Source organism: Macaca fascicularis, chromosome 4, assembly GCF_037993035.2.
Source record: "Macaca fascicularis isolate 582-1 chromosome 4, T2T-MFA8v1.1".
Taxonomy (NCBI): domain Eukaryota; kingdom Metazoa; phylum Chordata; class Mammalia; order Primates; family Cercopithecidae; genus Macaca; species Macaca fascicularis.
The window spans coordinates 15,871,016-15,898,572 of record NC_088378.1 but is presented as its reverse complement, the minus strand read 5'-3'; the positions used below and the strand labels follow the sequence as shown (position 1 = coordinate 15,898,572).

The following is a 27,557-nucleotide window of genomic DNA, read 5'->3' as shown; positions in this document are numbered from 1 at the left end:
CTTTCCTTCATTCTGAGTCACCTTTGACTAAACAAAACAAAGATATTACTGTTAATTATACATCTTTACAAATAGTGCAAAAATTCGTGTGTGTGTGTGTGTGAGCGGGAGATGATTTTGATAGGAATAGTAATTTATGATGGGGGTGTTTTTAATCGTGGATCAGGAAGAAAGATACTAAGAGTCACATTGAAAAGCTTAGGAGTCTCTACTAAGATAGGAAACATTGTGTCTGCCTTTTTTTCATGTTTCTTAACTCAAAACTCTCTGCCCTAACATATTGTTGTAAGCGTAATTCCATTCAACTATCTTTATTGTTCTCTTTAGACACTTTATTCAAATTGCAGCTTTATTCAAACAGCTAAAATCGCAGATAATAAATGAAGTACCATAATATTGGCCAGTTGTAGGCACAGCATGTGAACAAACTGGAAAGCCGCCGTCCTGCTCCTGGCACTTTAAAGATTAATGTGAAGCGTGCATGGGTGTCATCAGAACCAGCACTCAGTCTTGCCAGGGGCTTGGCACAAGGTTCTAAGGTAGTCCTGGGGCTGGAGTTCCATGGACAGGTTGATGCAGGCTGCTGGGTGGGCACACCTCCTGCAGAGGGGAACCCCAGCTGCTGGGAACCAGGGGCCATCTCCAAAAGGCTTTTTTGACAGTGGGGCCCACCCACAGTCAGGTAGGAAGGGGGAAGGTATGGGCTGGGTGCCGGGGGTGTTTTAATCCAAGAGGTAAATTGAGTAAGACCTTGGAAGACTCAGTTTTAATTGTGCCCCAACCATTGACAACTTGCAGAGACTCTGAAAAAGTGAAGTGTGTGTGTGTGTGTGTGTGTGTGTGTGTGTGTGTGTAGACACAAGTCCTCCATCCTTATCTTTCCTAGTTCTAGAAAGTTAAAATCTCATGCTGGCTTCCTTTGGTGGTACAAGGCCAGGTCTTTGCAGTTTCAGACAGGTGTTTGTGGCAACTGTGACTTAGCAACAATTGTGTGAATGATTAAAAAATTTGTGGGCAAATTGATTGTCTGCAACAAATGGAAATTCTATGGTGGTGCTTTGTGGGTGGTTTGGAGGCAGAGAGTACTTGGTTCTCTTTTGATGTCTCACTATTTTTTTTCTTCTTCTGCAGTTTTTTTGAAGAAGCAGAATGCTGATCTAGACGTGGAAAAAGTAAGTTGGCAAGTTTTGCACTGAGAGCATGTGCCTTGTGAATTATAAAGGGCTTCCTGTTGGAATCCAGGATGAAGTCCATTTTTAATTTGGGATTGTAATTCTGAGTCCATATGTTTCTAAGAGAGAGGTCGAGTTGGAGATGGAACTGGTATGTGAAATAGAAAGAAAATCTTACCTCCCTTAGTGGACCCACTATTTTCTCCCTTCTCTTAGTTGTAACACTCAATTCTGGTAATTTATGGGAACATATGTTTTGACTATAAGTTATGGCTCCCACCCCAGAAATAGAATGGAACAGCTGTCCCATGGCTGAGGAGCCTTCGGGCTGGGGAGGAATGGGGAGCGCCTGTGCTCAGACTGGTCAAGAAGGTCGTCTTCAGTCCATTCATTGTTGTTTTTCCTCCTCTCTTAGATGGCTGCTGCTCACCTCTGCCTGAGCCTTATCTTTGAATTGCAGCCACTGTGTAGCAGGTCATTCTTTCATTAACGTAACAGTTTTTTGGTTCCTACTGGGTGTTAGACATCATGCTGGACTCTGTTTAGACAAAAGCGAATGTGACTGACAAGTACTCAGGTAATTATGGTACAGTCTGAGAGCTGTGCAGAAGGGGCTTGGAATCTCTGACTGAGGGCTGAGCTATCCAGAAAAACTCCATGATGGAGGGGGTGTGAGAAGGAGCTGTGAATGCATTATTTCTCTGAACGTTTGCTGAGCCTTCTCTGTTTGTACTTCTCTCTGTCTCCCAGGCGCCTTGAGTTCCCCCACTGAAAGGCTGGACGTCGCAGTTCTTGCTAGCCTCCCAGGTGTCCTTTTCGGCCCCCACTACTCTGCCCAGCCACATTGCCTTGGGTATAACTTTTCAGCTGTTCTAGGTTATGTCCTTCAATTCCCTGGCCGCTTGGGGGCTGCCCCTTCATCATCTGAGAATGACTTGGGGTTATTTCTCATCTTGATTTGGGTGCAAGAGAGGCTTTTCTTCCTGAACTAGAGCCATTCTGAATGCAGGGCGTTTGTCTCTAAGTTAGGGAAGTATACTATCTGAAACATTGTTCCAGAACAATTGTGAGTAACTCCTGACCTTTGACCCCACGCAGGCACCTAGCTTCTGCAGGATGGCTTGTGATCTACTGCTAGCCATGGGCTTTTCAGCTCTTACAAACCAGGGGAACTTGGGGAAATAACACAGCTCTAGTTAGGACAAGGCAGAAGGAGCCTTTTTAGAATCCGCATGCACTCAGGTTTTGACTATGGAAGCCAGAATTGGCAAAGGCTGTCCCCTATGTATTGTATTACATAGGGAGGCTGGTATACTGTGACCCTTCTGGACTAGGCCAGGTCACAAGAGCCTATGGGTGCCAGGAGCCCCCTCTGGGCAGTATTGTGCCGGGGAGCCCAAAGAAATGCCTGGCGTTTGCCCCAGACTGCAGGACTTGCCCTGCCTTGTCCAACTCAGGCAGTGAATCCTGCAGCCACAGGAGGGGGAAGTCCATTCATCTGGGTTCCCAGTCCTGGCCCCATGCCGGGCGAACAGCAGGGCTCAGTTAGTGGGGGTGTGGGGGCGCTGAATGGAATGTGTTCAGTTTTGCTTCACTTCTGCTGTTAACTTGCTATTAGACCTTAGGCAAATCATTTCTCCTCCCCAAGTCTCATTTATCTTGTCAGTAAAGCGGTCCCTTTCCCAGGACCAAGTAAAATTACTCGCTTTTAAATTGAAAAACACAAACTAAATACATTTTTTTTTTTTGTTTTCTGACTTGGGTCTTGAATTAAAATGGAAAAAGGGCTGTTGGCCACCAGTCTAAAGAATGCCAGATAAGGTCAGTTATGGACTGGGACTGAAGGAGCAGTGAGTGTCTAACAAAAGAGTGAACACGGGTGACTGATCCCGTGGTGTGGGTGTCTGTAAGTGCACAGGGAACCCAGAGTAAGAGAAGCTAAATGGGTAGAAATGCTGCTCTAACGGAGTGAGCCTGAGATACCTCTGAAGGGCTCTGCCTGCACCCTCTCCTCGGTAGTTAATGACCTGAAAAACAATCATTGCCTTAGGGGAGTTTTCTGTTTTAAAAGCTCTATTCCAGAAGTTCCACTTTCAGAACCTTTTTCTGTTGCTGGTAGAACACTGTTGAACACAGATCTATCACCTTTTCTTTTTGTCTGTGTTTACCTATCCAGAAGAATCTAATATAGGATGGGCGTCTATCGTATAAGTAAATGACAACTGTTGACCAACCCCAGTGGAGAAAAATTGCCGAAGTTACAGTGTTTGTTCTTCACATGGATTCTTAAGTTTCCTCTTTTAGTTGGACGTTTTTATAAAGACAGAAGTGGAAAAATAGCTTTATTTTGACATGTTAAAGCTCAAAGACAAGTTAACATAAATTCTGTATTAATTAATATCTATGGTTTATTGAACTTCTGCTCTGCAGCGTGCTTTATATCATCTGTGTTACATTTTTCCGTGACAGCAGTCCTGTGACGGAGCCATGAGTGACTCAAGGTGCTGTAGTTATAGTAAGGATTCTACTCAGGTCTGTCTGGGCCCAGAGCTTTCCCCTTCCCATACCCCACCGTACTTTGGAGTTTATATAACATTTGAGACAATATGTTTGTGTGCTTATTTTTTAAAAAGTTTTGTAAGTTCTAAGAAAGCAGTGTTTGTTACTTTTTAGAGAGCTCTTCCTTGACACTCCCCTAAAGGCCCAGGCTGGATGGGGTTCCTCTATCGCCATGGCCACTTCAAAGCTGTCATTGTGGTTGCGTAGTTACCTGTGCAGTGACTGTCTAACAGCAGTGTTCACTGTGGAACTGCAGGCTTTGTCAGCTCAGAATCCTTATCTGTGCCAAGCCTAGTGCCTGACCCATAGTAGGCCCCCTTAAAAAAGTGGAGCAGGCATGAATGAGTGGAAACCATGCTTGTTAATAGCATTATGTGGCGATAAGACCATCATTCCTTGACTTTCTCCCCAAAAGTATAAAGTTTCAAGCAGACAAATGAACAGATAATTCTTAAAATCGAACTAATCTGGGCGAGCAAAGAGAGTTTAAAGATAAAAGAGGGAGCAGCAGTAGTGCACAAGGGAAACATTAAAGCAAATATATATATATTTTTTCCACAGAATCTTTTAGAATTCTTGAGGGTTACAGTTCTGAGCTTGGTTTCCAGATATCATTGCTTTAAATGTATAAAGTGTATTTTTAAAAAGTGAAACCCATACTCATTTGGAAATTGAAAAATATGTAATCAAGTTGTATCAGAACAAAAACGTGCTTTTTGTGTAAAAAGCTGATTAAATGGAATCATCCTATTTAGTGATTTAAAAGGATTTGATTAAAATAATATCTACTTTAACTACTCTCAAAGGGCTGAGGAGAGAGTTTTGGTTTCCATGCATCCTGGATGGCCTTTGTCTGGTGTGATTAAAGGTTTTTCAGTGCCTGCCATGAGAGAGGCCCCTGCCATTGCTGCAGTTTCAGTGAGACCAAGAATTCCTATACTGTCATTCCAACTGTTTGCAGGGTTTAGACAGCTGCGTTCAGGCCAGATATGGCCGCAAACACTACTGCCTATCTGACACACACAGAGGCCTTCCAAAACAAAAATTGTCATTCAAAAAGAAAAATAAAAAGGAAAATTACCTCCTGCCTTAGAATTGTTTTCTTTTTCCTCTGAGTGAGTGAATTCTTTGAAATGTGTTGGTCTGTTAATGTAGAATGTACATGGAAGTTGCTCCATTTTTCAGTGTTTCTTTGGTTTTAATAAGTCCCAAGAGAAATGATAAAAAAAATCCTAGATTCTTGGTGTGGGGATAATTGTCTTGTAGGGGGAAAATCTAGTTCTAAGTAATCGAGAGTTAGAAATCTGAGGCCGCATCAGGAATCCAGCTTTAAAGCCATGTCCACATGATTTCTGTGCAGCTGGTTAAGAGGTGGGAAAATTAATTCATACAAGTGTTTTCTTTTGTGGGAAGAATAAGATTTCTGGGGTCAGAGGCCAGCAGTGTTTATGTGGGGTATCCAAAGGCTTCGCAATGCTAGTTGCTGGGGTGACATGAGGATGTGTCTCCAGTGTGAATAGGGGGACATTGGCTTTGGGGTGTATCGCCCCGATGCGTGTGCTGGTTGCTTTAGGGAGGTGAGGGAGAGAGTGAAGAAGAGGAAGGGAAGAACAGCATAAGCTACAACCCCCTGCTATCTGTGGGAGTCATTGCTTCCTGAGTGGGCATGGGGGGGGGTTGCAGGGGCAGGACTCAGGTGCGTCTGGTGCCTCTGAACCCATGGACACTGGACAGGGCAGCTCCCACGTGCAGACGGGAATTGTTCCTCAGGCCCTCCCTGATACATGCGCTGCAGGCTGCCAGCCTCAGAAACTCTAGGAGGCCAAAGTGGCTTACATTCTTCATTTACCTTTCTCAGCCTCACACACAGATTGACCCATTCTGCTGGTGATCGGGCAGTGGAATGACCCAGTCTCAGTGTATAATTGGGTAAGAGTCATGTTTGACACAACCCACTTTCCTGATGACTGGGGACCAGGAAAAGGAAATGGCTTTGACTTGGGGACAGGGAGAGAAAGAGCAGGAATGCATGCATGGGATGGGTGTGTGTGTGTGTGTGTGTGTGTGTGTGTGTGTGTGTGTGTGTTTAGGAGGAAGGGACATGCTTAGAATTCTGTTTTAGACTCAAAGGCAATCATTGTTAGTCTTGGCCCAAAAATAGTTGTTATGTATTGTCCGTAATAATTGACCAGCTTTCTTTTACGTAAATCCCTGGATTGTAAAACTAAGTGGTGCTATCGAAGAAGAAAAAATATGCCCTTTGCCAATTGGAATTTCAAAAAAAAAAAAAATCCCTCTTCCTAGACATTCTAAATTTAGGAGGATATTGATAACTGATCTAGAGCAACTGCAGATAACAGTATTTTCATTGTGATTCAAGGAAAGAGTTGAAAAATTGAGGGTTTCTTGTTTAGTCCTGGATATAGAACAGTTCGTTCATTCTTTACACATTAATGAACACTGGTAGGCCAACCCCTGTTTAAGGCCACATGTTATTCAGTTGCCGCATGTTGTATGTAAGGAAAATAAAGCTCAACAGAACGGGACTGAATTGCCCAAGGACTAACATCTAGGAAGCAGCAAGATCCAAAAGTATGTCTCAGACTTGAAGCCCCCTTCTCTTTCTCCTCCAGTGTGGATGCTCTCTTGTCCTGAAGCCATCATTATCAGCCTCATGTAATTTAAATGGTAATTTTATAGCCATCTTTCATTTTCTCTTCACTGAATTTAAAAGGTCTTTCTCCCTTATTTGTGGTTTTAAAAGTAGTAGTGGTGTTTTTATCAAGGAACAATTGGAAACCTTGAAAAGAGAATTACCTCTTTAACCTGACCTGGCCCTGCAAGATAGTTGCCCTGTGAAAACGTGAAAATGACTTCCAGGGGTGGCATTCTGCAGGCAGTGGGAGCCGGGGAAGCCCATGAGACACTCATTTTCTTTCCACTGCTGGTTCCCAGACTTGGGGATCATTTTCTTATATTCTTCATCTGAGTAGCATTCATCATTCCCTGTGACAAAGGCTGGATGTTGCCAGGAGAGAGTGGGGAGAAATGCTGCCCACGTTACAACGGAGAGACAGGACGAGCTCTCACCTACATACTTTGTACCATTTGTTTTTACACGGAGGTTTTCTCCTGTAGCCATGAGATACTGCATAATTTGTTTCACTGCAGCCAGGCCTGCTATGTAGAAGTTGGAATCATTTGGTTGTCTGCCTTGCATAGACTTATTATCTGCTGAAATTGCGTGTGAAGGAAAGATTATTGATAAAATATGTGTGAAGAATGGCTGAAAAGATGCTTTTGTCAGTGCCCCTAAATATTTTTAAGAGCAGAGCTGCAGTTTTCTAAGACTGGTGTTGTATAGGCCGTAAAAATACATAAAAATGTAAGCTTTTCCTTTAAAGGTTATTACTGCCCACTTTTAGCCCACAACAAAATTTAATTTAAGCAGAAAACCTTCTTTATTAGCTTGCTGTGCCTGCTGTCACAAATTACCACAAACTTGATGGCTAAAAACAACAGAGATTTATTCCCCACAATTTAAGAGGCCGGAATTCCAAGAGCAAGGTATCAGCAGGGCCATGATACCTTCAGAGATGGAGAGAATCTACTTCCTGTCTTCCCAGCTTCTAGTGGCTGCAGGTGTTCGTTGACTTGTGGCTACGTCACTCCAGTCTTTGCCTCTGCCCTCACATTGCCTTCTCCTCTGTGTGTCTCCCTCTGCAGCCTTCTTGTAAGGATACCTGGGATGGCTTTTAGAGCCTGCTGCATAATCCAGAATAAGCTCTTCCTCTCGAATCCTTAACTTTATCACATCTTTGCCATATAAGGTAATATTTGCAGGTTACAGGGATGAGGAAGTAAATACCTTTGGGGGGACATTTTCCGCCTAACATACCCCAATTTGGGAATTTCTGTAGTTTTCATTTATCAAAACATAAACCTTGCAACCCCTTGTTTCACACATTACGTCAGTCAGTTTAATTTTCTTGGAAGGAGTCACTTGGAAGATCTAAGAACTAGTGTCTTCTCCCAGTCCCCAGAGCGGGCAAGGCCATGCCTGTCTTCTTTCTCAGATTGAGGTTTATGTAAAGAAGAGGAATTATGGGCTCTGAAAGCTGGAAAGAGGCCTTGGAAATCACACCCTCTCAGTCTTTGGGGGAAACTGGGGCTAGAGATGTAGGGTCACCCAAGACTGGAGCAGAGATGGGACAAGCACTTATTACACTAGCCTACCTCTTCCGCTTTATTCCTGCAGACCCCCAAGCTGTCTCTTGTGATATAAGCCTCTAGGTCATCTTTCATTTGAGAGCACTTCAGTACCTGAAAACCCAATCCCTGAAAAATCATTTTTTCCTAGGCCAAGAGCCCTAGTTCATGTAACTTTCTTGCATTAGCTGGTGTCAGGAATTCCATCATTCTGGTCACTTCCTCCTGGATATATTCCCTTTATATCACCATCTTTTTGAAAACATGGCACTTGTACATGAACACAGTACTTACAAGATGGTTTGACCAGTGTAGAGTAAGGGGTTACTATCAGGTCTCCTTAGATGCACATTTTCTGCATCAGTACAGGCTATACTGATGCAGACCAATATTACATCTCTCATCGAGTCACTTTATCATATCTTCAGCTTACATTGAGCATATGTGTGATAAAAATCCTTAGGACTTCTTAAGTATGAATTGCTTTAAACTCATCTCTGTTCCCCATGGTACACAGAAGATCTGGATTTCTGTCAGTAGCTGGATGGGATAGCTTGGGATCCAGAATATAGACCAGATAGGGATCCAGAGAACAAACAGATCTATGAGCTGGGGCATGCTCATGGAAATGGTACCAGCAGCAGAGTAAACAGAAGGCAGTTTGGATAATCTGGTAAGACATAGTACAGAGGAAACTCTTCTATAGGTGGCTGTCCAGATGGACAGATGTTTGGCAGCAGAAATGTGTGGCCGGGCATGTCAGGGAGCCAGGTGAGAGGCATGCAGATGTGCAGGGACTTCAGTTCAGAAGCTAATGCAAAGAGCTGAGTCCAAAAGAATGAGTTGTACAGTCAACTACTGAAATGGGGTAGGCCCCAAGACAGACGCTTGAGCCAAGAGTAAAAGGAAGCCCTGGTCTGAAGTCAGAATTGTAAAATTGATATGATTCTGAATGTCTGGCTGAAAGCCTTACCCATCCAGAGTCTGGGAACAGGATCACTGGCAGAACTTGTAAACAGGATGAGTTGTTTCAGTTGAGTAAACAACTGAACGTGAGGCAAGTGATAACTCCATCCTATCCACACATACAATAGATTATTTACAATTGAAAGCAAGATTTTATCTGTTAATTTGGAAAGGAAGATGGTGTTCTTTTGGTCAGTTGTGGCTGTCATTCTAGCCTATTTAAGTCTTTTTAAATCTCTATTCTGTCTTCCAATTAACTATCTCCTTTCAGTTGTGAATTATTTGTGACTGCTATAAGCACATCTTGATGAAAACATTGACCAGAGACAAGTGTGCAAAGCCCTGTTCCAAGGACCTCTCTCCAGGTCAGTGTTATTCTTCCATGATGTTAGTGCCTTTGGGTGTGGCCATTCAGTCACTGAGGCCACTAAAGTGAATTATCACTTGACCCAGGGTTTCCCATCTTGCTTAGATATGTTTTTGAGTGACTATCAGGTGATTTGCTGACGTCAAGGTGTTCTGCATTTGTGATCTATCACTCTAATAGTCTTGTGAAAATGCCCTGAGATGGAGCAGTACCATGGGAAGGGAAAGTTGGTAGGGTGCTTAGTCACTGCTTTGAGTGGAGAGGTGCCTGGATGTCCTCATTGATGTCCGTAGCTTTAAATCTTGAGTTCCACTTCCTGTAACATACCCAAATGATAGCCCATGGGTGATTTTTTTTAAAGGAGGGACTGGAATGTTGCATTCAGGTGAGGAGTACTAATCTTACTAGGGTTATGAGGGTTAAGGGTTCACCTCTACTGAAGACTGATCCTCCTTTGTGGGTATGTAGAGAGCAGCTCCCACTGCTGGGTGAACATCGTGTCTTCTCGGAAGATCTAGGGGTGTTCATTAAGTTGTGAAATGTGTCACTACTGAATATAGTCAGAGTGTAAAGTGAAAGAAAGTGAGATGTTGGGTGGATCAGTGATAACAGAAGGGATAAAACAACAATTTATGCATTTGCATAGTCCCTCCAAATAAGGCTGCCATGAGAAAGTGAGATGGTTTCAGGGTGGAACATGAGGCAGCATCATGTGGTGGAGAGTATGAGGACCTCAGGGCCTTGAGGAAGTCCTGACCGTCTCACCAAAGAGCTAGGCCACAGGAGAAGCTGACAGTCATCAAGAGTAAGGTGCAACTGCGAAGAGTGTCTGAAGTGGAGGCACAAAGTGCCGTGAAATCCCCAACAGGAGTTAGATGAAGAGATGCCAGTGAGGGGAGAAAATCATCATCATTTACCAACTTATACTTGTTGTGCCCCCTTTCTTTGGTCAGTACTGGCCAAGGATGGACTAATTCCCAACTTTGATGTAGAGTGGATTCATACACAGGGTAGAAGAATGGCAAGAGGGAAGGCTCCTGTCCATATTATTTTTTCTGTTGCTGTGTGTCAACATACATAATGCTGTGGTAACTGAAGACAAAACCTTTGTGTGGGGGGAGGATTTTGTCCATTTTTAGAATATTCTAAAGAGTAGGAGTGGGGGAAATGTAATTAAAAAAAAAAAGCTGGAGTACCTGCCACTTTCCCCATTCTACTGTTACCAGATGAGGGAAAAAACATTTTTTTTTTCTTTTACAAGAGAGTTTGATGTACATCAAAGTGCCGCTTATGGCAAATAAGGTAAATTTGATAATGGGAAAAAGTTTGAACAGCCCTCAGGTGTTGAAAATAAAGTAACTTATAAAACCCACTTGTGAAGTTTAGAAGTCGTTATGGTGACCACAGAGGTGTTAGGTATGGGAAGGCCTCACTGGTAAAATGTCAGTAGTGTTTTTTTTAAATATATGGCCCATGAACTGGTAGGACAAAAAACTTTTGACAGTTACCATAATATTTATTCTGTTTTCTTATATTTGGTATTAATAAATATTGGCTAACTAGCCAATCATATGTCTTTACAGTATTCCATTTTTACAGTGGCCAAGAAGAAAATATGATTAGACTTCCATGTTTTCTAGATGATACTGTTTAATATATAACAACAAATACTATATAATGTTTTTGGCTTGTTTCAGAACCAACAGAGCAAAATGTGTTCATTCAGAAAAAAGCATTTGTTGTTTTTGTTTGTTTCTTTGTTTTTTGAGACACAGTCTCACTTTGTCAACCAGGCTGTAGTGCAGTGACACAGTCATGGCTCACGGCAGCCTCAACCTCCTGGGCGATCCTCCCACCTTAGCCTCCTGAGTAGCTGGGACTACAGGTGCATGTCACAGCGCCTGGCTAATATTTTTTATTATTTTTGTAGAAATAGTGTCTCCCTATGTTGCCCAGGCTGATCTTGAACTCCTGGGCTCAATTCATCCTCCCACCTTAGCCTTCGAAAGATCTGAGATTACAGGCATGAACCACTGCACACAGCCTAGCATTTGTTTTTTTGTTGTTGTTGGAAATATAATTTAAAAATTTTTCTTTTGGGGACTAAAGCCCAAATCAGTGAATATCTGAGACCGATTTGCCTGTAAATTTTAGGCAACCATAATTTACTGGGTGTTTACCCCATGAGTATCACTCCGCGTCTCAGCTGAGATTCAAGATACTGAATGACAGGTTTTCATATTTTCCATCGTACCGCCATCTCCTGTGATCACTGAGAGCATTCTTCACCCACATTGGAGGAATTGGCCACCTCAGATGCCTTTCTCTGAAGGCCTGCCGTGTTTTCTCTTTCCTCACAACCAGGTCCCTGAGTCCAGTTCTTGTCACCTGTCACTTTGGAATCACCTTCACGCGCCTGGCATTTCAGACTTGTCTTTCAGTTTCTCTGTTTCTTGCTGAACTCAGACTCCTGCATTGAGGGTATCCACTCAGCCCAGCCCTGTAACTGTACCATAGTGTCTTGCTCCTCATGGAGCCGGTTTGCTTTACAGTGTGCCACCACCTGCAGAAACCTGTCCTTACTTTTCTTGTTTTTGTTTTTCCTGTGGGATGTAATGAGGTTTCTCTTCAAATAATCTGATCAATCTTTTATTCTTTAATTCATAGTACCCCACCCTCGCCTTTTCTCCTTTTTCTCCTTTTTGCCTTTTTGCCTTTGTTAGATGCCCAGGCATGCCACAGTACCAGGCATTATCAGTACCAGCTCACATTCCTTTCCTTATTTGGAAGGAGGACTAACTTCCTAGCTCATTACAGACACCCCTTCCCCTTCCTCTCCACTTTCTTTTACATGCCCACCTTATCTAAAAAAATCAAATGTTTAGCCAACTAGGCTTAGTTTAGATTGTACAACCTGACCCCAGCCAATGGGGAAAGGATACAGGGGCAGGACTTGCTTCAGGAATAAAGGCTCTTGTGCCGCTTTGTTCAGGTGTGTTCTCATGGTGACTGGCGGGGAGGCACCCCTATGCGCAGAAGTAAAATTGCTTTGCTAAGAATCCTTTGTTCGAGTGTTCAATTTCCTTAGGATTTTGAGCATTATTCCTAATCCTTCACTTTAGTATGTCTTCAGTGAGCAAATGAAAATAGGATCATTAAAGTGAAAATGGATATTTGCTATTTTGTTTTCATGTTACAATGCAGATGGTGTGAAACATTTCTGAAGAAAAATCAAATTACCTAGACTCAGATCTTTAGGACAGTAGTTACAGTTTCTCAGGTTTTTACAAGTAATCTACTAAATAGAGGAGAAACATTGAAATAAACAGCTGAATTCACTTGCCCTTTTTTTGTTTGTTTGTTTGAGTCGGAGTCTTGCTCTGTCGCCCAGGCTGGAGTGCAGTGTCCGGATCTCGGCTCACTGCAAGCTCCGCCTCCCGGGTTTACGCCATTCTCCTGCCTCAGCCTCCCGAGTAGCTGGGACTACAGGGGTCTGCCATCTCGCCTGGCTAGTTTTTTGTATTTTTTAGTAGAGACGGGGTTTCACCATGTTAGCCAGGATGGTCTCGATCTCCTGACCTCGTGATCTGCCCGTCTCGGCCTCCCAAAGTGCTGGGATTACAGACTTCAGCCACCGCGCCCGGCCAATTCACTTGCCTTTGAATTAACTTACCAATTTTAATTTTTGAGTAGGAAATAAGAAAAGCTTTTAGAATAAACATTCCTGAAATAGAATAAATCCAATAAAAATTCCTATTTTGTCTAAATTCAGGCCATGGTACCAAGACCAGGAACTCCTAACCGTGGGCAAAGCAGAAAAATAAACTCTGAGTTTACTCTTAAAATGGGGATAGAGGAAGGTGAAGAATTATGCCAAGGTTGGGAGTCTGAGTGTCTGAGAGATGGGTAGGTCTGGAATTATTCTATAGGAATGAGGAAGGAAGAAGGGGTGGTTTGGGGAAGTCAGTAGTAGTGAGGTACCACTCAGTAGTAATTGGGGCAGCAATAATACAACTGATAAACTTTTGTGAACAGGAGGCAACCCTGGGGTTGGCTTGTGGGTGGGAGACCTAGGCCAGCACTGCCGCCTGCAGCTCCTGGGTACAACTCAGCAAAAGGCATCTGCACTCTGGGCAGACAGATTAGAAATGGTCACTCCTTGCAGATTCCCTTGCAGCAAGGTTGGCACCACCTTCTGCACATCCCTGCTGGGTTTTACCTTCCCATCAGTGGTAGCCTGGGTAAATGCAGGTGAGTTCTTGTAGAGAACGAAGGTTGTCATATTGAGTCTTCTGTTTGATTGGAGCTGGGAGGCAGAAGGAGCAAGTGCTCCACCTAAGATGAGTCCACACCCAAGGCCCTACAGAGGGTCAAAATACTGGGGAGGAGGCACTGAGGAAGGTGGGCCCAGGGCTCAGGGTAACATGAGAATTTTTTTTTAATATGAGGCATACAAAGGAATATATATGTGTATGTATATCCACACCCACTCACACGTTTACATTGTGTGTGTGTGAGAGAGAAATAAACAACCCTCTTACGCATCCTGCAGCTTGGAAGCCCTTGTGAGTTCCTTCTCTCCACACCCTTCTCCTTCAATGGAACCACTATTCTAAATTTTGTGTTTATCATTTCCTTGCTTTTCTCTGTAAATTTGTTTCCCTAAACAATTTATTGCTAACTTTTATTTACTTTGGGACTATATAAATGGTCTTCTTCTACCATTTGCTTATTTCCATCAACATTTGTTAAGATTCATCCAACATTTTTAAGATTCGTTCCTATTGATGCATGAAGCATCACGCATAAAATTTATTTATCTCCACTGCTGTCGGGTCCGCTCATTGTGTAAGTGGAAGACCACTTTATCTCTTCTCTCAGAGACAGTGGGGACATTTCTAGTTTTGCTATTTTAAACAGTGCTGCTATGAACATTCTTGAATGTGCATCCTGCTGCAGTTTTTCTAGGATGGGTGCCTAAGGGAAGAATTTCTGGGTCTTAGAGTGTGTGCACCATCCACTTTGCGAATAATAGCAAATTGTTTTCCAACGTGGTTGCACCACTTGACATTCCCACAAACAAACATTAACTTTTAAGGCAAAGGGAAGTATGAAGGAAAGAAATGAAATGTAGGATTAACTAAACATTGGAGAGGAAAAGGAAGGATGTCATTAGATCCTGATGAAGTGCAACTCCTTATTAATATGTAGGGTTAGAACTGGGGAAATGAAGAGAAAGGTGTAGATTTTAAATGGCCATTATGGAAAGGGTGAAAGGTTAGCTTGCATGGACCGTGGGTCACATTGTCACCAGGGAGTAGATTCCATCTTGTTATCTACAGGTATAGAAACACCTGTTTCTGTACTTTTCACTCAGTTTTCTCTAATCAGCAATAATCTCCAGTGCTCTGAGTAGTAAATGCTGCCAAGCATGTAAATGTGCCGTTCCTACATCAAACTGATAGTGGCATGGATCCTAATAAAGCTTTTAAAACTGGTATCTATGCAGAGGCACACAAATACTTTGGAGATTACTTTCCCCAAAACACAAGTGATTTTTCTGACAGCCATGCTTTGTGTCTTATAAAGTCAGTAAACTTACACCGGATTTGACGTTGCTGTCTCTTTTACTTTGTCGGTTTCTTTGATGAGAACTCAGAGCTTCCCTGTGGTTGCTCATTCACTTGACCTGAGAAAAATGGGTCCATAATATTTTAAATAGCAGATTAACTGTGAAATAGGAATAGTCCCCGGTAAGCATATTGGCTTCATTTGTAAGTTCTAACCACTCTGATATGTAAAACTGGTGGGATTTGTTTTGTTTTTTAAAAAATTTCCCTTCTTTCAAGTCTAGATTTTAGTAAGGCTAACTTACTTTGTTAGCATTCCTATGAAACTGAAAGTAGAGCATTAAACCATTAAAAGCACTTGTTCTCTGGAGTCTCAGAAGTGCAGCTTTTTTTACCTTGTTATTTCTGGGTCACCCTTCAGTAATAGCATTCATCAGATTTACTTGATTCCAGGCCAGAAAGATTAGTGATGGTGGCATTTTCAAAATATTTCTATCAGAGTTTTTTATTATATATTGACTAGTATTGTCTGTTTGAAACTTTTGATGGTGACAGTACATATCTGAGAAGGCAGCATGGTATTCTGGAAATAATTTGGAAATTTTGTGTTTGGCCAAAAAAAATGGAAAAAAACCTCAATGTCCCCCATTTGAGATTTAATTATGTAAACTGTGATACATCTATTAAATGGAATATTACATATTAGTTAAAATGATGATGATCAAAATTGCTAAATAAGTTGGACAAATGTTTAAGGTTGTTAAATAGAAAAAAAAAAAGCAGTATACCAAATCATATGTGGAATGTGAAGATTGGATAGGATGAAATAAAGCTGTCTTTATTCATAGGCAATATGACAGTTTATGTAGAGGAATCCTAAGGAATGTATAAAACAACTACTAGAAGGTACTAAAAAGTAAATTTAATAAAGTCACAGGATTGAAGGTCAATAGACAAGTCAATTGCATTTCTGTATATTACCAGCTAATAGCTGGAAAATCAAGTGAAGGAAACAATCCTGTGTGCAGTAATAACAGAAAAATATGAAATATCTGGGAATGAATTTAACACAAACCAGTCCATTGGTGCTATCCCTGGAAGCATTTGCACGTAATGGATGCTAACAGTCCCAGAAAACTCCCCAGGAACTATACTTTGGTTTTGTATCCCTTATCATTTTTCCGAGGGAAAAAGTTATATAAACTTGCATAATTGTTGTTTACCATCATTAACGTATGGATTATAATGTCAATTGATATTCAACAAGCAGCACTCCTAGGGCCATTTCATAATTTACCTGATAATTTACCAAGCATGTTTTCCTCAAACTTTGGGTGTAGTGTATAGTCCTGAGTGACAGATGGGGGCCAGATTAAATCTCAGGCATAAGATACTCACTCAGACAGTTGTATTATTGTTTATTCTTTCTTCCTACCTCTCTCCAGGGTGTGATGAGACATTTAATCTATCAGACACCAGGAGGATCTATATAATGATTTTTTACATGCCCCAATCATTTTAATGTAATCGTCCTTCTTTTAAAAGGCTTCATTAAGTCTACTGTTAGGATAGTAAAACTACCTAATAGAGACAGGAGGGCTTGCCTCATTTTCAGAATTCAGACAGTTTTGTTAATTGCGTAGCTTTAGGTGAACAGTAATTAAATGGGTTGTGAGAATGTGCAACATTTATTTATAGTGATATAAGCATGTCACATATTTATAGTCATTACTGCACAGTCTACTTGATAACATCCTTTTGAGGGGAAGGTCATGACTGTTAAAAGTAGCTTCAACAACTATTTTTGGCAGGGTCCTTGAATATTACAGATTTGTGAATATTGCAGATCCAGGTACCCTTGTGCTAAAGAAATACTATACATATTAAACTTTTTGCAAGGAACCTATACTTGCAAGGTTTTAAAATATGCTTTTAACATTTTACATGTAAAATATTTGAGTTAAGTATGTTTGCCAATGTCAGTCGGAGTCTTTGGATTATTATACCAAATTTTGTACCTTACTTTTAACAAGGTGATAGAATAGTAATAATCTTTGGTTCTTAAATTTGTTGATGAATACAGATGTAGTGCATTATTCTTAAAGTGCTCTAACATGGCACATTTATCAAGCAGATAGCAGAGAAACTTTCCATCAAGTGTTGAGGATCTTAATGCCAATGAAATCACTCTTTGGGGGCCTTTTGAGGATCAGATGAAAGCTAGAAATCTTCCCCACTGGAAACCTGTACATGCATACGCACACAGATACAGAATGATATTTCAGGAAGTCTTGAGACCTCTGCGTGCCTATTCAAGGACCTAAAGATATGAATCTTTTACCTTAATGTGGATTATACAAATAGCCCCCCTTCTGTTTTGCACTTCCCACCCCCTTGCCTAATCTCTCCCATGCCCATGTCTACAATGTCTACAAATCCATCTTTATATATACCTTTTCTCCATAGGACGTTTTTACTCAATATCTTCATTTTACCAATTCTGTCTAAATGTGACAGAAACAGAGATCCCTTTTCCACTACCATTGATTTCCAGCTCATCCCCTTATTTCCCCAGTTACTAATATTAAAGGTTGTCATAACCTTCTCCCTCTGCCCTATCTCCCAAAGAATTTATGGACAGCTCCCTTAGAACAAGCATGCTTTCTTAACTCCATGCATCTAGTATATTGATAACTTTTTATTCCGTGTTCTTTCAATGGAGCTACCACTTTTGTCCCTTCTGTTATTTGTCCACACCACCACAGTGCAAGCCTTAAACATCTGTCCTTTAAACTCTCCCAGTCACCTTGCCGCTGGACTCTCTCTCCCAGCACTGTGCTACCACACTTTCTAACTCAGTCTTCCCTTGTATGTGGTCTGCCACACGCAGGCATACACTTTAGCTTGCTCCCATCTCCTTGGCCACCTTCAGTGGTTCTCTGTCACTGGACACAGCAAATTTTAAATTGCCAATTTCTTCACTGTGGGGGCTGGCTCTCCTACTCCCATTTCTGCCAGAAACTATTTTTCCAGGTTCCTTGCATGTCTGTCTCAAACCACTCTTATCCCATCTTCCTGTACTACTGACATTCTGTCCCTCTAAGATCATTAGTCCGTCAACGAGCCATCGCTGGGCATCTCACATTTTCTGTGTTTTAAGTCACTGGGCTCTGCAGGAAGGTGGGTCTCCACGAGTTGGCAGCCTTTTTTCTGTGGAGGCCTGCACTTCTGTTCACCTAGCAACTTTTCCATACCATCAGTCTGGCTCCATTGTGTCAGTGGTTTAATAAAGATACTTTAGAAACACCTTTTTAAAAATTATGGGGGTGGAGGACCAGAATACTACAAAGGAAATGAGTCCCTGACATCCCCATGTGAGCAGCCTCATCTTCTGAGGCCAGCTGGTCTGGAGGCCGGTGGCTCCTGCTTTACTCAACAAGGGGCATGGAGACAGTGATCTGTTCTCCGCATCATAGCACTAAGCCAGGCACAGGGTAGGCCCTTAAGCGTCTGATGAAGGAATCATGCATGTATCTGTGGCATGTCTATTGCAATATTTCATAGACTTAATGGAGCTGGAAGTGACCTTTGAGATTATCTCCTCCAACTACATCATCCGATAGCTGAACAAGCCACAAGTCAGGGAAGCTAAATGACGTGTCTAAGGTCAGACAGCGGTAAAATCAGCTTCTCAGCCTGTTTTCTGACTTCCATTCTCCCAATCTCCCTGTTTTTGCTCTACTGGACGTGCTCAGTCTATGGTTCTTTTCCTTTCTTTCATTTCTATGCTGATTGGTGTCTGTTCTGTGCTCAACAATCTGAGCTCCTGCTGTGAGAGACCTTGGCTCTCTTCCTTGTCTGCTGCACCTTAGTAAGCATTAGTACATACTTACTAATTATCGTACATTTTCAGTAGCCCTTGGTACTTTTCAGGTTCTTTTACATATGTTTCTAATTAGATTTTACTACAAACCGGTGAGATAGGCTGAGCAGGTATTTTTCCCACACATCAGGTGAGAAATCGGAGGCCCGGGGAGAGTAGTACTTGTTCTATGAGAGGATGATGGTGAGTTAAGACTGTTTTGAAAATCTGACTTCAGGCTGTGGAATCCTGCCTGCCTCTATGTAAATGTAAAAAATAGGATTTCATATTTTCTAACAGTTTTCCATTTAGTAGCTCATTTCATAAAGTGTGTTCTGAAGCACATTGGTCCCAGGAGATGCTCTGTGGAAAATGGATTGTGTGGCCAGATAAGCTGGGAAGAGCTGCTTGTTATATCCCCCTCTTGGGGACTCCCTGTGCACATTAACATTTAAAGGCTCTGAGAAGTCCTACTCCAAAGACTGTTTAATGTGTTGTTTTTGTAATTGTGGTAAAACACATGCCACTAAAATTTACCATATTAACCATTTTCAAGTGTACAATTCAGTTGTGTTAAGTGTATTCACATTGCTGTGCAACCAGTCATGACTACATCTTGGAAAACTTAAAATCCATACCCCTTAAATAACAACTCTCAATTTTGCCGTTCCCCTAGCCCCTGGCAACCACCATTCTACTTTTTGTCTGTATAAATTCGACTCCTCTAGGTACCTCCCGTAAGTGGATCATATAGAATTTGTCCTACAACTGCTTGATTTCATTTAGCATAATATTCTCCAGGTTAATCTGTGTTGTAGCATGTGTCGAAATTTCTTTCCTTTTTAAGTTGAATAATATTCCATTGTATGTGTAGACCGTATTTTGTTTGCATTCATCCATCAACGGACACGTGGGTTGCCTCTGCCTTTTGGCTATTGTAAATAGTGTTGCTGTGAACATGGACGTACAAATATCTTTTGGAGACCCCATTTTCAGTTCTTCAACTAGATACCCAGAAGTAGAATTGCTGGATCCTATGGTAATTTTATTTTTAATTTTTTAAGGAACTACTGTTGTTTAACATATTTTTATACTCAATTCATAAACTTGTTTGATCACAAAGTTCTTTTTCCACATTATACCTTTGGGTATCCCACAGAGCATGGGTTTTTCAGAAAACGCTTTGGGGAATCCTGAGCTCAGTAAGCAATTTCTGCTTATTCCAAGGGGTCAGGAACCTCAGGATGCTGGCTGGGGAATTTGGCCATTAAGTTTCCAGCCCAAGGACAAGGTCAGCAGTGCGGCCCCAGGAGCTGCAGAAGAGGAGGAAGCTCGCAGGGTGCACAGCCAACTGTAACCAGGGTTCCTCCGCTACTCCAGAACAACACCGTCAACTTGACATGGAGTGAAGCGGCCATTGTGGTGCTGAGGTTGTTTAGGACTGAACTGGTTGGACAGCATCTTTACTAGTCAAGAGAGTAAGGAGGGCAAGCCTGCCTGCCTCTGTGCAGTTAAGGGCCTGGGGAAAGCTTTATGATAAGTGTCCGATTTCAGAATCCACCGTTTCCCCTATCTCCCCCAAGAAGAGTACCCTTAGTCAAAATCTAAATGGGCTCCTCTGCAGGGCTTGTTGTGTTGACTCAATCTAATTGGTCTTTAATGTGGTTCTTAAATAGCTGAGGAATAATTGTGAACACTGTAATTGTGTGGGTGGGTAAAAATTGCAACCAAGTTGATGGAAAGGGTGTGTGGGGGCACAGGCAGTAAACTGAGGAAAGAAAAAAAATTCTCTTTACCCCCAAAAAGCTGTTGTGTACCTCCAGTGTCACTGTGGTCAACTTTTCTCCAGGACCAGCTCAGGAAGCCTGAGCTACTGGTGACCCTAAAGGGGGCATTACATGATTGAACACTTCAAATGCCCAGTGTTGTTCCTGTACACACTGGCTTAAAAATGGGCATGAGCCGGAATGGTTTTAGGGACATCTGGAAGAAAATAAACTGGGAGGTTCCTGTAGCTGTTGCAGCTTGGTATTAAGGATGAGAAAAACTGTGGAGAGGACACAGAGCCCCAAAGAGGCTTTGAACCAGCCTGCAATAAGATCATAGAACACTCAGCTTCTTAACTTACTTCACCGAGAACAGATAATGATACCTCACATTGTGGGATGAGAATTTCATAAGCTCTCTGAGATCCTTAGATGAAAGCTGCTACTGATCTGTAGACTATTATTATTATGAGACTTTACTTTTCCGTAAATAAATGTTATAGCTTCTTCTCTCTGACTCTCTGGCTCTAAATGAGGTCAGATTCAGCCTCTCTCATTGGCTGACTCTTGCCTTGTCTTCAGGACCACAGTTCTGCGTGGAAGCACTGAGATGAGCTGGAAAGAGCTCTGATAAGGGCTCAGGAAATTCTGTGCAAAATTTCAGACAAGCAGCTTCCCCTCGCAGGGCCTCAATTTTTTCATCTCTAAAGGTTCCTTTCTAAGGTCCGTTCCAGCTCTGTAGGTTTGTGATTTTATCAAAGAAACAGAACAAAAAGTCAACTTCTAATTACAAATTTTTATTGAGTCCCTGGTATGAGGTAGGCACTGTTTTAGGTACATGGTCTAAATTGGTGAACAAGGTCACTTATTTTAGTGGGGAGAAAAGAGATGAGACAGTAAGCAGTAAGTATTAATATGTAAGTAAATTCTGCCATTGTTAGAAGGGGATATGTCCTATGCAAAACCAAAATAATGTGGTAAGGAGAATTGGAAATGCAGACAGAAGTGCAATTTTAAAAATGTGACAAAGAGGAACTTTTCCATTATAAGACTTACTAGATCAAGTCCATCATTAAGGGGATGGGGGCTGTAAATCTCTCCTTTGGAGATTTTTTAGGAAGCGAAATCTATTCATGTTTTTGGATTCAGGCATATTCTTGTTTGAATGTAGAAGGGTTAAATGGATTACCCTTTTGAAGGCTTTCTTTTTAAATGATTTAGTGGTGTGTGCAGATGTTGCTCCAGAATTTGTGTGTGTGCATAAATACACACATATACATATATAGAAGCACACACACATACACACACACTTTCTTCTTAAGGAACAGTAGAAGTCAGAGTTGGGAGGCCCAGATGCTAACATACCTCCACACCAGCTCTGAAAAGGCCAAGTAGTGTGCCATAATGCTATAGCTCTCCCACCCTGCCATTTCACAAGGGAGAAAACTGAAACCCCGAAATGCTAGCAACTCACAGAAATCCCAGTGAATCAGGGATGGGTAATGGAACTTGGCAGTCCTCTGGCCTCTTCACTCCTCCCTGCATTCCTTTTTCAATGAGATTGGCAGCTCAGTTGTTTTCTCTTCGCCTTCTCTCTTGCTTGTCTACCACTTCTGCTCCCACGGTTGTATACTTAAATAGTAATAAAATGATAAGAATACTCACTCTAACTCTTATGTATCCAGACCCACCCAATCCAGTGTCAGAATGATATGAGTCAAAGACATACAATCTAGTGACAATAATTTCAGAATAGCACAACTTGACTTGTCTTTCTCAATACCATAGAGGGATATAGAATCACAGCAATACTTATTTAAGTCCATCTTTCTCCCTCCAGCTTTCCTCACCCTTTACAGCCCTTACAAATGAGCCCCCAAGCCTTTCCTAACTGTGGCCCACCTGCCCTCCCACCTTTCCTCCTGATTCTGCATCACAAAACTCCCCCAAACAGGTCAGGGCAAAGGGAAGAACCAGGAAGGCAAAACCAGAGTCCACATGAGCAGCTGGGAAGAGTAATCCTGGGAACGTGTGTTACTAACTTCCATTCCCTAACACAATCGTGTATCTCTGCGCTGCACTAGGCATTCTTCTATCTTACCTTATATAATTTAATCCTCACAGAAATCCTGTGTGGTAGGTATTGAGATCTTCATTCTACTGATGAAAAAACCACAGTCAGAGAAGCTTAGTAACTTGCCTGGTGTCATGTGATAGAGAAAATGCTAGGATTTGAGCCCAGGTCTGTATAGTTATCAAAACTGTGCTCTGTCTGCTACGTTACTACCCTCTATAGAATATAAATCCCAGAGGATCTATGTTATTTCAGTTGCCAAATTAATGAAACTCGCCGTCTGGTGTTCATATTAAGGCAATTAAATTGGTTTTCAGCTAAGATCTTGAAAGTACAGTAGCTACATGGGAAAGAGGATGCCTCCCCCAAAAGGCTTGTGCAGTGGAATGTTTGTTTTGTTCGGGACCATGGAGAGCTGTCTAGGCCTCCCTGCCCGCAGTCCAGAAAGATCCCAGCAAGGCCTGTGGACCACCATTCCTATGCGTCAGAGGCAATGGCTTTCTGACTCTGTCAGTCTTTTAGCAGGTTTTACACCCAGCAGATGCTCATGTTAGGCCTGGCCATCTGAGACAATGCCTGCAATGCTCAGAGATGGGAGCTCAGAGGAGTTTTCAGAAGTACTGAAAACTTTAAACGATTCCTTCATCCCCAGAATAAAGATTCTTTCTGACAAATGCATTGGTTCAGTTTGTGAACTTGATTCAGATAACCTTAGGAGTAAAAGTGTGCAAGACCTCATTTTGTGGCTACCTGGTAACACCTTGGCTGAAAGCTAGTTGTTCACTTTAATAGTGAGTAGTGGAGGGGAAAGGGTCTGAAAATGAAAGAAGGCCTAAGAGACCAGAGAAGAAAAATAGCTAAACCCAAACCTAAGGAAATACAGAGTGAAATTCAGAGTAATGACTGGGGGAAGGTAAAGCAAAATAGATGAGACAGAGCGAGCAATGAAAGGTAAGTTAGAGCAGAACTATATGTGACCTGAAAACAAGGCAAGAGGGAGAAATGTACTATAGACAAGGGTACAGAGTCATGGGCAACAACATCACCTGATGTTAACAAGATGCAGTATAGAGTTCTGTTCTCATCCATGATGGCGTCAAGGCTTTCTCCTATATTTCAGGAGAAGGTTAAGTCGAGTGTACAGAGGGCTTTTGCATGAGTTCTTTTTCCACATGCCTGAGAATGTATTAGTTACCTCGAGAGGAAAATCATTTGAAAGTAGAGGCACTAATATTTACCATCATCCAAGTTGCCCCTTAATAAACTGTGAAGAGACCAGCACAGCGTGAAAAGAGCTTAGGATAGATTCTGTGGCAGTGGCCCACCCAATGATGTTATCACAAGTGAGTCATTACCAAATGCATTCTTCACATCTTGCAAAAGATGTTTTTCAACTTTCCAAAGTTTGCAGTGGGGATTTTTTAAAGACCATGCACCCACAGAAGAGCAGTTGATACTTTTCCTTTGTAGAGCTGCTATGCTTTTTAAACTATTTACCCAGTTTGAAATGTTATTTGACTTCTGAGTATTCTATACCCACAGCCGATGACTTTATGTACTCCTTGCTTTCAGTTCCTGAGGCGTAATGTATGCCGAACTGATTAAAAATAGCATTCTAATGAAATGGTTGGGTGTGTTGTTACAATATACGTCAGCTACAAATGGGAACTTCTTTCCTCAGGAAATTTGATAAACTGAAGGTCAATTTGAGTGTTTATATATATTCTGTGAGAATGTTTTGTCCTTCCTAATGGCTTCCTTTTCAAAATGACCAGTTAATTTGGGCTTCCCACCCAGACACATATTTTAACACTTGTAACAGTTAGCTGAGGTCCGTTATATTAGCATGATACAAGAGCTTGGATTAAATGTTGACCAGCAGAGCCTGCGAGTGTATAGAATCTTAAAGGAAAGCAGAGAGAGTCCTTATTAGTTCAAATATTGGATATTTTAAAAGTAAGAGGGGATGGTTTTTATCCCTTAGATCTTGGCCCTCAGCAACATGTGAAAAGCTCCCATTCTTTATAAAAGGGGGAAAAAGTATAAAATTTTTTGCCTGACATTTTCTCCTCAATGCCAAACTTACAGAAAGCCTTAATGCTTGAGGTGGCACACATATTTTGTCTAATCCAGTGTTTTCTCAAAATTTGAGCCGGTATTTAAAAGTCAGGATATTTCACATTTTTTTAAATGCAGATTTATGGCTTTTCTTTAAAAATAGGATGATCTGGCAGCACAAGGCCAACATGGCCTCCTAGCAGCCATGACTGGGGCTGGAGCTGCATAGTGGCCACCTCTGCAGGTGGTTTCTGGGTCCTCCGTTCGGTTCCCTGTGGGTCCCCACACCTGTAGCCTATGGCCACAAGTGTCAGTTGCCATTCATAATCACTGTTAATCACTGCAAATGTACTGTAGATTTTTGTATAATTGACAAGAATTTGTCTGTACCCATCTGATAACGTGAAAGAGACAGAGGGACATAATCTCACTTGCTCCCAGCTCACCTCACTTGTGTGTTAGCTGCCCTGTGGCATGTGATCTGCACCTACTGCTCATCCCCTTACACCCTGTTTTCACCCTGCTGCAGTTGTATTTCCACTGCTGCTGTTCTGCTGTAGCAGCCATGTGGAAATTAGAGCTTTCTCTTGTGTGACAAGCCCTTTCTTGGGTCCTCGTGCTCCTCTACCTCTGACAGTCAGTGATGGTGTGGTTGACCAGCACTCCCTCTCAACGCTGTCCTCCCTTAGCCTCTCGACTCGACTCTCTCTTGCATTTCCTTCTATTTCTCACTCATCTCTCAGTCTGCTTTGCAGCCTCAACCTCCACTGCCTTTTTCAATTACTGTGATCCCTTTATCAAGTATTACATGAACTTTCAGGTTATGTTTTTACAATTCAGACAATACAGAGGTATGTAAAGTCTTTTTTAAAAAAATTATCCTCCTTCCCACTCTCCTCAGAGTTAGTCATGGTTAACCCCTGGACTGTTGTCTTTCCTGACCCTTTTCCATGTGACCTAGCTTGTTTGTTGTTGGTTAACATAAATAGGATCGTTTCATAGCTGCTGCTGCTGGCCCTGGTCCACATAAATAGATGTCTACCTTACCTGTTTTATGATCTGCCAGCTACTTAAATGTTGGTATTTCCTAGCATAGCATTTTGAATAATTCCAGTGCTTATATCATTTTTTTTTTTTTTTATAATTGTGTATCTGTTTTTCCTAAGACTCTGAGCTGGTAACAATAGTGTCTTTTCATGCTCCCTTGGCTGTACGTACCTGTAAATTCAGTGAGTGAATGAATGAATGTTGGCATTTTTGCGCATTCAGTTAGATCCTCCCAATTATATTATGCAGAGAATACTAAATTATATCATAATTTAAATTCAAACGTAAATATCCTAAGCGCTGTGGTAAACATATTAGTGTAATTATTATAAGGTACAGTTAATCTATTTCTCAGGTCATTTCCTAATAGTAACATATTAATTTTGCTTTTCTCATTAAGATCACCATACTATTCAAAAGAGAATTCTGCACACCATTTATTTTGGTTAGGAGAAATATTGGTGGCTAGTTGTTTCTGTTTTGTATATTTTGAACGAGTGTGTACTTTGGCGTCTCACCAAGACAGTATTTTTGTATGCAATTCGTTCTTCATAAAAGTATCGTTTATCTTTAAAGGGAATATAAATGCATAATGGTTGTATAAAGAGAATTGCCTTAACACAGCATCTCTTCAGTAGGAAAATAGTTGAGGTTTATGAAGTGAGCCTTGTCAGATATGATTTGAGCTGTCTTGCTAAGGGTTCCCATTCAGTATCATGCACTGTTCTCAGCCCTGATTTAAGGAGAAACCAATGAAAACATCTATCATCTGATAGCCGTGGGATATCATCCAAGCTTGTGTCATGGTCCTGTAATGTTCCCGGGTTTGTGGAGTGAAGAAAATAACACTTGGGTATTTGGAATTTATTCTAAAGCTGTTTTTGTCAGGGGTGGATGACTTTCTCATTCTTGAGTTGAAATGAGACTTTTAAATATTCTTAATAACTCTCTTATCGCCAGACCCTCTGCATGAGACACCAAGGGTGAGTGTTTGAGAATAATATTTTTTAAATTTATTTGGGTATTTTTTTAAAGTGGAGGAGGTGAGACTTATGAGCAGTAATGAGCAGTAATGAGCTGAAGTCAGTTGGTCACTAACAATCCGTATCAAGCCATGATCCCTTCTTGCACAAATTTGAAAAACATGTAAACAAACACAAAGTAGGTAGTAAAGAAGCAGGAAAATGGAAACTACACAAAGACCTCTACAGTCCATGCATCTGTAAAACTAATTAAAAATCTGCCTAAGGGGTTAATGGAGTGGCTAAAACTCAATTTAATATGGGCCATGGTCTCAGGGAAGGCAGTTCAAGTACTAAGTTTTAAAGACAGGTTCAGAGAAGAAAGAATATTCTATTTCAGGGACTATCATAAAACAGTCCAAGATTTAGTTGGAGACTTGAAGTGAGTTCATATTATGGAAGGATTTAAATGTTGGAATAAGAATTTGAATGACTTCAACAAGGAACAGAAAAGGAATAAAATGATTCTGCCCATACTGATACCTTGTATTTATAGATGTACTATAGTTTACAGACTCCTTTTGGGAATGTTGTTTTATTTTATCTGCACTAAATCTTAATGAAAATCTCAAGTCTTTGTGAAGACTGAATCTCCAGGATTGCTGATGGCAAGCTGGGCCTGGATGTAGGGGATTAAGGGGAAGGAAGAGAGGGAGACAAAACTCTCTCTGAGTTTCTGCGCATCCGACCAAAATAGGGAATGGAAAGAGGCAGTATGGGTGAGAAAAGATGATCAAACCTAGCCAAGACTAGTGAGGAGAGCTGCTGACAGTGTTAAATGTCAGGTCCTGGGGGATGAGAACAGTGAAGTTAAGAGGTTGCTGGTGAACTTTGCAAGAACCTGTTTTGCAGCTTGGTGAGCTTGAGAGCCAGAGTCTGAGTGGG

General features: G+C 41.6%; 1 protein-coding gene across 9 annotated transcripts in view; it reads left to right on the top strand.

The window, feature by feature from the left end:
* FYN (FYN proto-oncogene, Src family tyrosine kinase) overlaps window positions 1–27,557 on the top strand; it is a 209,773-nt gene that overhangs the window by 26,239 nt on the left and 155,977 nt on the right. For 6 of the 9 annotated variants that reach the window (XM_065543229.2, XM_065543227.2, XM_065543224.2 and 3 more), the window contains exon 2: window positions 1,132–1,172. The exons of 2 other annotated variants lie outside the window; for them this stretch is intronic. The gene's annotated coding sequence lies outside the window, so the exon portion shown is untranslated. Of the gene's footprint in view, window positions 1–1,127; window positions 26,634–27,557 lie in introns of those variants that run through there. One more of the 9 variants, XM_065543225.2, reaches the window with a different exon arrangement.